The sequence below is a fragment of the Salmo salar genome, unplaced genomic scaffold (genome assembly GCF_905237065.1).
Source record: "Salmo salar unplaced genomic scaffold, Ssal_v3.1, whole genome shotgun sequence".
Lineage (NCBI taxonomy): Eukaryota > Metazoa > Chordata > Actinopteri > Salmoniformes > Salmonidae > Salmo > Salmo salar.
In genome coordinates this window covers 98,443-110,063 of record NW_025547730.1, presented here as the reverse complement: position 1 = coordinate 110,063, position 11,621 = coordinate 98,443, and positions in this window count along the sequence as shown.

Here is an 11,621-nt window from a genome sequence, read left to right as displayed (position 1 = left end):
TCATGTTGGTTGAGCGCCCTCCACTTCTTTTCATTATTAATATTTATTTACAGACACTGTAGTAAAGTACAGTCTAATCATATTTATGTTAATTTAATATTCAAGTTAACTGCCACGTGATTCTCCACCCCTGTAGGCAGCCAATTCTATTTCAATGACACCACACATACTAGGCGCACTTGTACTCTCATGCCCAGCTAGGAGAGGCAGGCTACTGAATAAGCACATTTTGAGTGTTAATAATGCGAGAAATATGTGATTTTAATACAATAGGTGGGCTAACGCATCCAAAGCAGAAAGGGGACTGTTTCAAAATAATCTGTGGACAAGAAAAATATTTTCATCTCAAAGTCGTCAGTCCGCTACCACCTGCAGCATGAAAAATGCATACCGCACCACAATGATCTTTGTCTGGACCCACAGGTCCCGCAGACATCCAGCGGGAATGCAGCCAAACACTCTTTTTTTTAAATGTATTTAAATGTAACCTTTATTTAACTAGGCAAGTCAGTTAATAACACATTCTTATCTACAATTACGGCCTTCCGGGGAACACTGGGTTAACTGCCTTGTTCAGGGGCAGAATGATAGATTTTTACCTTGTCAGCTAAGGGAATTCAATCCAGCAACCTTATGGTTACTGGCCCAACGCCCGATGCTCATCATATCTTAGCAGGGCCAGACGGTGACAGGGGTCCCAACAGGGTCAGACAGCCAGGAAAGGCCAGTCTATGAAGCTCAGGCGAATTTTGCAGTATATTCAGTGAATGATACAAAGTTCCATCTTGAATTAATGGTTAGACCTACAGTAGCTACAGGACAGCAGCTTAAGCTTAAAGCTACAGTCTGGGATCTGGGAATAATGGTCATTTCAATTATTGAACCATTGATTCTATTCTTGTATAATATAATGTATAAATGTTATGCCTCATTTTAGGAGGACCAGACGGTGACAAGGATCTCAGCAGAGTCAAGTAGCCAGGGAAGATCAGTCTGTGACAGGGGTGAGGTGAATTTTTGCAGATACAGATGTAAAGCACAAAAAGGGACATATTGTCACGTCCTGACCAGCAGAGGGCGTAATTGTATTAGTTTTGGTCAGGACGTGGCAGAGTTTTGTGTTATGTGTTAGTTAATTGAGGTTGGACTCCCAATTGAAGGCAGGTTTGTTGAGTTGCCTTTGATTGGGAGTCCTATATAGTAGTGTGTGTTTTCTTTGGGGTTGTGGGTAATTGTTTCTTGTTTAGTGTGTTTGCACCTGACAGGACTGTTGGCTGTCAGTTTTCTTGTTTTGTTTGTAGAGTGTTCCGTTTGATTAAATATTGAAGATGAACACTAACTCCGCTGCATTTTGGTCCTTTCCTGAAGACAGCCCTTACACATATTTGCATGTGTTGTGGTCTTGTGAAGGCTGGCTGAATTCTGGCAAAGAGTATGTGCTTTTATCTCAGCATGTCTACAGATTGTCCCTTCTCCCTGTTTTTGTTTGCTTAGAGATGTTGATACTGGAGACTGTTATCTGAAGAAATTGTGTAACCTAGCATTTATAGTGGCTAATAAATGCATTGCCATGAATTGGAAGGTTGCTGGATTGAATTCCCTTAGCTGACAAGGTAAAAATCTATCATTCTGCCCCTGAACAAGGCAGTTAACCCAGTGTTCCCCGGAAGGCCGTAATTGTAGATAAGAATGTGTTATTAACTGACTTGCCTAGTTATCCTCCCACAATCTATGGAATAAATGTCCAGTTATGTACAGTATCACTAGATTTGCTGTAAGATTAAGGGTATACTGTGCAAATTTCATAAGGTCTGGATGCCTTATATGGAATACTGTACGACAAAAGGAGTCTGTATTGAAAACATGCCCACGTCAGGGGGGATTTAGGCAAACCCTAGCTGCTGGGCTGCTCAGTCCTGGCCTTAACTAATAATGAATGTTTCACTAAGATCCTAAAGCTGAGTTGGGTGTGTTGGGTTGAGGCGCTACAGGGCCGTGGACCCCTAGGGGCAGGTCGGGGTGACTCAGTTGAATTGTGTGCAAGTAAAAAGATCTATACAGTACTATTAGGCCTTTGATATGAATTGTATGGAGGGTGTACTGTTTCTGTGTGTTAATGTGTAGGTGTGTGTGTGTGTGTTTTCATTCAACTTTTGTTTTCCAAACCTTTCCCTTGATACATAAAAAAAGATGGGAAGGAAGTTGTGTTGGGGAGAGAGTTCAGTTATTGACTAGACTGGTGGGGGTTGGGCTTGTAGGCGGCTCGGGTTGGCTGGGCGGTCTGGCTGAAATTTGATATACTAGAGGATGTCTTAAAGACAAGCAAAAGTTGTCTTTGTACTGTATTTGTAAGTGTTGTTAATTTGTTAGGCCATTGGTTAAAGTTGCAACCCAATATTGATTATTGAATTATCATGGGTCTAGTTCAGTCTTATCAATCACTTAAACATATTTAATAATCTCTTACCTAGGTTGATGACTATTCGCATTTTTGCTTACTTTTTGTTGTTCTAAACAGAGACGCTAGTAGGGCCATGGGTCGTATTAGATTGTGTAGAAATGTGCTTTAGATGTCCCTAAAAAATGGGAGGGCCCCCAGACCCCTGCCAAATAATGTCCCCCTGTGCAAATAGCATGGCTGGGTGATTTAAAAAGGCATATTCAATCCATCAATAATAGAATAATACCCTTAGCAAAAATGTTTATTTTTAATTTACAATATGTAGAATCTTTGAGAATAGAAAGGTTCAGAAATTTTGTGAAACACCACAGCACAGTTGAAAAATACATGGCAAATAGAAATCAAAACTGGATGGGAGGGGTTGAGTGGAGCTGAAGGATGGGACTAAAAACCCGTCACACAAGCAGCTAACAAAAATATATGGAAATGTCTGCTCTACCCAAAATTACAACCAACTAGTCGCAGCATTACCGCAAAAATGTAAGAGACAAGTGGAAGACGGAGAAAGTAAGGAACTTGTTTGTAGGCCCTGTGTTAAAGGCCAAAATTGGTTAAGAAATTTGTGATTAAAAAGTTCTGCCAGTTTCTGTATCCCACAGGATTCTGTGGATTCCCCATTGGATCTGAAAATACCAGCAAGGATAAGAACCCCAAAGTATGAATCTAAATGAGTTTGGTCCATCTCCTTCCATCTCTCTCCAAAAACACACCTTCCCTCCAAATTAGTGCAGTCCAGAATGATTTTCTGGATGGTGTCTGGGATGAACAGTTCAAAATAAGACTATGTCCTGTACATGAGTAACCGCCATCCGCGTCAGCCGTGGTTGTATCCTTATCACATTGGCAGCCATGCGGGGTGGCTCATTCCTTAGCTAAGAAGAACATTACATTTCGCCATTTTTTTACATCCATATTTCTCCTCCTGCAGGCTGCTGATGAACTGGTTGCTGACGGGCTGGTCCTGGGGCTGGCTGCTGACGGCTGGTCCTGGGGCTAGCTGAGGGTAAATCTCATCCTCTTCTTCCAACTCACTGTCAGACTCCGAATTGACAGAGACATGATCCTCATATTCTGAAAATTCTTAATCTTCCAAAGTGGAAGACGCTCCTTCCACACCAGCTTCTCTCTCTGCAAAAATGATTTCCAAGGCCCTCTGAGCTTAATTTTGCCATATTGATTGATTGAATAAGGAGCTACACATGCAAGGCTATTTGTTGTGTCCCTCCCTCAATTTGCACCTGGCTGGGGTAGAGTGTGGGATAATACTAAACTTTTACAATGTATCGAAATAATGTATTGAAATAACATGGTAAGTCCAGCAAGACATTGTGTAGTTTCACACACTACAAAGGGTAAAGAGTGTGAGAAAAGCGGGAAACAGGCAGACAAGTAGGGCGACAGACAGGTTCTGGGTGCTATGTTGAAACAGCAGGCCCTGTGAGGACGAAGACACAGTGAAGCAAACCTTTTTGTTTCATTTTTACTTGTTTTCACCTACACAGTGGACCCGAACACCACATATGTAATATAAATGTGTAGAGGGTGCACAGTATTTCAAGTTGAAAAAATTATTAATTGTATCGTTATTATTTTAGTAAACATTGAATATGGGTCCCAAAGACCGGAACACCAAACAAGGGTTAAGTTTCTCTGTCCCTTTCTCTCCCTCTACATCTCTTCTTTAATTAACAAGCATCAACGTTGTTGTCCCGTGTGGCTCAGTTGGTAGAGCATGGTGCTTGCAACGCCAGGATTGTGGGTTCGATTCCCACGGGGGGCCAGTTAAGAAAAATGTTGTCATTCCGCAAGGGACCTGTTTTCAGCATATTACGTCTCCAGTCAATAACCCGTGCAGTGTGTGTTTATCCTGTGTTCCCATTTAATTAGCTAGTAAATAAAAGATTAAACCAATTTGTGTAGTACTGAGTCATAAGTAATTATTGGGTTTTTGCAGCTGCAATGAGGTTACGACTGTTCAGAATGGCGATATGACAAGAAGTTATGATTAATAAGTTGACTCTTAATCGATGTGATAGTTAAATAACTTTTAGAGTTTAATTCGGGAGATGGTAACTCTTTAAAGAAACTCTCTCTCATAGTGCCCCAGATCCTAATGAGTTAATTGCTACATGATTTATTTAATCGGGTAACAATTAAACATAGTTAGTTAAACAACAGGTTAAAACGAACAAAAAAAAAGGCAGCTCCTGTAGGTTACCAGCGCGCATTCCCCCACTCACAAAATAATTTCAGCATCCAAAAGATAAGGTACTTTTCACTGAATTAAGATAAGAAATGTGATAAATAAAAAACAGATTGGAGTCTTTTCATTATCATCTTTTTACAGCAATAACCATTTCCTTTCCAAACAGTTTTTCTGCGATTGTATTTTTAAATATTTTGAAATGGCTGGCTGGGTGTCTGTGCTTTTTACTGACAGTCGCAAAACACCTACTTGTATTTTAATGACATTCTGCATTTGTCATTAGGTTTACACTGTAGCTGTAGCCTAAGTTGATGGGTCCACTGTTGTCCATGCTCGCTTCGGTCTCCGCCATTCATCCCCGCCGTGTCCGCGAGCGTCTTGGCCACTCATTTCTGCCTTGACATATAGGCTATGCGATTTAAAACAATCCAGAGCTTTTTTTTCTTCTAATCACCCTCTGTGGCCAAATCATGCTTTCTGGTGTAGTAGCCTATTTTTTTATAATTGTATTTATTTATGAATAGACACGAGCGTCTCGGCCACTCCTCTCCGCCTTGATTAAATTTAAGTGTTATCCTGAAACCACAAAGCAATTTGGAGCGTGTACCACCCGGTTTCCCTTCAATCGGCACATTTTTCATGCGGCTGACATGTAGTAATGTTAAATAATGTTGTAGTAGCCTATAGTTTTTTGGGCATGTTGTATTAATTGTGATATACCCAGGTTTTACCGGTACGTTGTACCCCTACTATTTATTTTGCATGGACGGCATACCAGACCATACCGCCTTACTTTCACCCCTGCTTATAAACATAGCTAACTATAGCTGGTGAATAACTACACTTTATACATCAAATGAGAGGTGAACGATCACTTATTTAACAGACCCTTCAATATCACTGTATAGACATCATTATTCATTTATAGCTTCAGATCTGTTATATTCTTAGAATCGTGAATATAGTATTGATACCTGGGTCCCTATCATTATCAGAAGATATGGTGTATCACTAAATCTAACAAACACAATACCACAAGATATACAAGTCAAGAGTACTTACAGAGTGAAGTGAAGGAGGGAGGTCTTGTACAGTGAGTCAACTGACTGGTAGAACGTGAAAACAAGAAGTAAGTGAGTTCTGTGTTGGACACATATTTAACCCATAGAGTCTAAGCCCAGTCTAAACCGGGGCGGGGGAAGGTACTACTAAGCTATACGGAATTGTTTTAAGAAAGTCATACCAAAAACAATTTTATTATTTGATGATTAATTTTAAGATCCATTAAAATATGAAAAATATATATAAAACAAAAATTGGGGACTTACTGCTACACTATATACAGTTGAAGTCGGAAGTTTAAACAAGCCACATAAAGTTGGTTGCAATTTCAGTTTAATCCACCAGAAGAGACAGAACAAATATTACGTTACAACAAATATTATGGTTAAAATCAAATATAATAATAATAAAAACAACATTATTTTGGTATTCATAATTTTTAACGATATAATATTTGTAAATTTGATCATAAATAGGCCTGGTGGAGTTATATTACACATGCAACTAACAAAAACATACGGAAATGTCTGATCTACCCAAAATTACAACCAATTTTTGGCAGCATTACCGCAATAATGAAAGAGTCAAGTGGAAGGCGGAGAAAATAGCGAACTTGTCTGTCGGCCCTGCATTATAGATCAAAATTGGTTTTAAGAAAATTGTGATAAATAATAAAGTATACCAGTTTCATTTAAGGACAAAAAAAATGACAGCTGTGCCATATAGATTAAAAAAGAGTTGGGTAGAGATTTTTCCATGGCACATGGTTTATGTTTATGAACTGATATACAAAAAGGCAGGATTCAAAACGGAGAACTATTCAATTTAAATTATTTAAAAAAAAATGATTGCAATCAAGAAAATGTTTTATATATGGGGGATACAACCATCCCAGCTCTGCAGATTTTACTGCGAAGAGGCAGAATCATTAGATAATTTGTTTTGTTAGTGTCCGTATGCACCTTGTTTTAGGTCGTAGGTTCAGGAATGTCTGAAGAATTGCAACATGTACCTGGAGCTAACTTTGCAAATTGCATTGCTGAGTGATTTGAAACGTCACAGTCAATTGATCAACATTAGAATAATACTAATAGCAAAACATGTTATCTTTAATTTACAATCTTTAGAAACTATGAGAATAGAAAAGTTTCAGAACTTTTGTGAAACGTCACAGAACAGTTGAAAACTATATAGTAAATAGAGATAAAAAATGGATGGTGTTCGGGCGATAGATTGGAGAGGTTTGGTTGAGCTGAAGGGTGAGACTAAAAACAAACAAAATACAACCATTGTAAAATAGATTGTGTCCGTCCGTAAAATGTATATAGTATGTATAAGCTGGAAGTAGAAGCTTAAGTATTGTTGTCCATTATTTTACTCCAATTAGGGGTGGGGTGGTAAGGTTATGGGAAAATATCACAGGAAAATGCATTTAAAAAAAATGTATATATATTTTTACACTTATATATAATTCCCCAAAATATATATGGGGGATTGGAAATGATGCACACAATTACATTGGTGGAAACCAGAGTATATCTGCAAAAATAAAGCAGATACACCCATAAAAACAAAAAAATAAAAGCCGCTCCTGAAGGCTACACGTGAACATTCGTCCGTTCACAAAATCATTTCAGCATCCAAAAGATAAGCTACTTTTCGCTGAATTAAGTTAAGAAATGTGATAACTAAAAGACAGATTTGAGTCTTTCCATTGTCATCTGTTTACAGCAATAACCATTTCCTTTCCAAACAGTTTTCCGCGATTGTATTTTTAAATATTTTGGCTGGGTCTCTGTGCTTTTCACTGACAGTCGCAAAACACCTACTTGTATTCTAATGACATTCTGCATTTGTCATTAGGTTTACACTGTAGCTGTAGCCTAAGTTGATGGGTCCACTGTTGTCCATGCGCGCTTCGGTCTCCGCCATTCATCCCCGCCGTGTCCGCGAGCGTCTTGGCCACTCATTTCTGCCTTGACATATAGGCTATGCGATTTAAAACAATCCAGAGCTTTTTTTTCTTCTAATCACCCTCTGTGGCCAAATCATGCTTTCTGGTGTAGTAGCCTATTTTTTATAATTGTATTTATTTATGAATAGACACGAGCGTCTCGGCCACTCCTCTCCGCCTTGATTAAATGTAAGTGTTATCCTGAAACCACAAAGCAATTTGGAGCGTGTACCACCCGGTTTCCCTTCAATCGGCACATTTTTCATGCGGCTGACATGTAGTAATGTTAAATAATGTTGTAGTAGCCTATAGTTTTTTGGGCATGTTGTATTAATTGTGATATACCCAGGTTTTACCGGTACGTTGTACCCCTACTATTTATTTTGCATGGACGGCATACCAGACCATACCGCCTTACTTTCACCCCTGCTTATAAACATAGCTAACTATAACTGGTGAATAACTACACCTTATACATCAAATGAGAGGTGAACGATCACTTATTTAACAGACCCTTCAATATCACTGTATAGACATCATTATTCATTTATAGCTTCAGATCTGTTATATTCTTAGAATCGTGAATATAGTATTGATACCTGGGTCCCTATCATTATCAGAAGATATGGTGTATCACTAAATCTAACAAACACAATACCACAAGATATACAAGTCAAGAGTACTTACAGAGTGAAGTGAAGGAGGGAGGTCTTGTACAGTGAGTCAACTGACTGGTAGAACGTGAAAACAAGAAGTAAGTGAGTTCTGTGTTGGACACATATTTAACCCATAGAGTCTAAACCCAGTCTAAGCCGGGGCGGGGGGAGGTACTACTAAGCTATATGGAATTGTTTTTGAAGAAGGTCATACCAATGATCATTTTATTATTTGATGATGAATTTTAAGACCCATTGAAATATGATTTTTTTAAATATAAAACACAAATTGGGGCCTTACTGCTACACTATATACAGTTGAAGTCGGAAGTTTACATACACTTAGGTTGGAGTCAATAAACTCGTTTTTCAACCATTCCACAAATTTCTTGTTAAAACTTCTTAAGGCTAGGGGGCAGTATTTGACGTCCGGATGAAAAGCATACCCAAAGTAAACTGCCTGTTACTCATGCCCAGAAGCTAGGATATGCATATAATTGGCAGATTTGGATAGAAAACACTCTGAACTTTCTAAAACTGTCTGTGAGTATAACAAAACTGATTTGGCAGGCGAAACCCAGAGGACAATCCATCCAGGGGAAGAAAAATGCATTTCTATGGGAAACCCGATTTTTTAAGACCCAAATTGCAGTTCCTATGGCTTCCACTAGATGTCAACAGTCTTTAGAAATTGTTCAATGTTTTTCTTTAGAAAAATGAAGAAGTAGTAACATTCTTTCCATGTGACAATCAGAAGGACTCTAGTCTTTGGTGCGTGTGAACAGGAGCGCGCTTCGTGTTGTTTTTCTCTGGTATTGGAAACAGATTATTCTGTCTTAAATTTTATTGATTATTTACATTTGAGGTTGGATTAGAAACGTTGTTTGAAATGTTTGGACCAAGTTTACAGGTAACTTATTAGATACTTTGTAGGTATGTTGGGCGAGTTGGAACCGGTGTATTTCTGAATCAAACGCGCCAAATAAATGGACATTTTTGGGAGATAAAGGACTTTATCGAACAAAACGACCATTCATTGTGTAAATGAGACATTTGGGATTGCAAAAAGATGAAGATCTTCAAAGGTAAGCGATTTATTTTATTGCTATTTCTGACTTTCGTGATGCATCTGTTTGGTTGGAAAATGTTTTTGATGATTCTTTATGCGGGGCGCTGTCCTCAGATAATCGTATGGTATACTTTCGCCGTAAAGCCTTTTTGAAATCTGACAAAGCGGCTGGATTAACAAGAAGATTATCTTTAAAATGATGTAAGACACTTGTATCGTCATGAATGTTTAATATTACCAAGTTAGTATTTTTCAATTTTGTGCTCTGCAATTTACCGGATGTTGTCAAATCTATCCCATTAACGGGATTTGAGCATTAAGGGGTCCCTAAGAGGTTTTAACAAACTATAGTTTTGGCAAGTCGGTTAGGACATCTACTTTGTGCATGACACAAGTCAATTTTCCAACAATTGTTTACAGACAGATTATTTCACTTATAATTCACTGTCACACAATTCCAGTTGGTAAAAAGTTTACATACACTAAGTTGACTGTGCCTTTAAACAGCTTGGAAAATTCCAGAAAATGATGTCATGGCTTTAGAAGCTTCTGATAAGCTAATTGACATAATTTGTGTCCATTGGAGGTGTACCTGTGGATGTATTTCAAGGCCTACTTTCAACCTCAGTGCCTCTTTGCTTGACATCATGGGAAAATGAAAAGAAATCAGCCAAGACCTCAGAAAAAAATTGTAGACCTTCAAAAGTCTGGTTCATCCTTGGGAGCAATTTACAAATGCCTGAAGGTACCACGTTCATCTGTACAAACAATAGTATGCAAGTATAAACCACATGGGACCATGCAGCCGTCATACCGCTCAGGAAGGAGACGCGTTCTGTCTCCTAGAGATGAATGTACTTTGGTGCGAAAAGTGCAAATCAATCCTAGAACAACTGCAAAGGATCTTGTGAAGATGCTGGAGGTAACAGCTACAAAAGTATCTATATCCACAGTAAAACAAGTCCTATATCGACATAACCTGAAAGGCCACTCAGCAAGGAAGAAGCCACTGCTCCAAAACTTCCATAAAATAAGCCAGACAACTGTTTGCAACTGCACATGGGGACAAAGATCGTACTTTTTGGAGAAATGTCCTCTGGTCTGATGTAACAAAATGTAACTGTTTGGCCATAATGACCATTGTTATGTTTGGAGGAAAAAGGGGGAGGCTTGCAAGCTGAAGAACACCATCCCATCCTTGAAGCACGGGGTGGCAGCATCATGTTTTGTAGGTGCTTTGCTGCAGGAGGGACTGGTGCACTTCACAAAATAGATGGCATCATGATGAGGAAAATTATGTGGATATATTGAAGCAACATCTCAAGACATCAGTCAGGATGTTAAAGCTTGGTCGCAAATGGGTCTTCCAAATGGATAATGATCCAAAGCATACTTCCAAAGTTGTGGCAAAATGGCTTAAGGACAACAAAGTCAAGGTATTGGAGTTGCCATTAGAATGCCTTTACCTCAATCCTATAGAAAATTTGTGGGCAGAACTGAAAAAGCATGTGTGAGCAACGAGGCCTACAAACCTGACTCAGTTACACCAGCCCTGTCAGGAGGAATGGGCCAAAGTTAACCCAACTTATTGTGGGAAGCTTGTGGAAGGCTACCCAAAACGTTTGACCCAAGTTAAACAATTTAAAGGCAATGCTACCAAATACTAATTGAGTGTATGTAAACTTCTGACCCACTGGGAATGTGATGAAAGAAATAAAAGCTGAAATAAATAATTTTCTCTACTATTATTCTGACATTTCACATTCTTAAAATAAAGTGGTGATTCTAACTGACCTAGACAGGGTATTTTTACTAGGATTAAATGTCAGGAATTGTGAAAACTGAGTTTAAATGTATTTGGCTAAGGTGTACGAAACTTCCGACTTCAACTGCATATAAAGGATGTGGACACCCCTTCAAATGAGTGGATTCGGCTATTTCAGCCACACCTGTTGCTGACAGGTGTATAAAATAGAGCACACAGCCATGCAATTTCCATAGACAAACATTGTCAGTAGAATGGCCTTACTGAAGAGCTCAGTTACAGTCAGTGCCAACTGTAAAGTTAGATGTAGTAGGAATAATGTTCTGGGGCTGTTTTTCATGGTTCGGGCTAGGCTCCTTAGTTCCAATATACAATGACATTCTAGAAGATTCTGTACTTCCAACTCTGTGACAACAGTTTGGGGAAGGCCCTTTCCTGTTTCAGCATA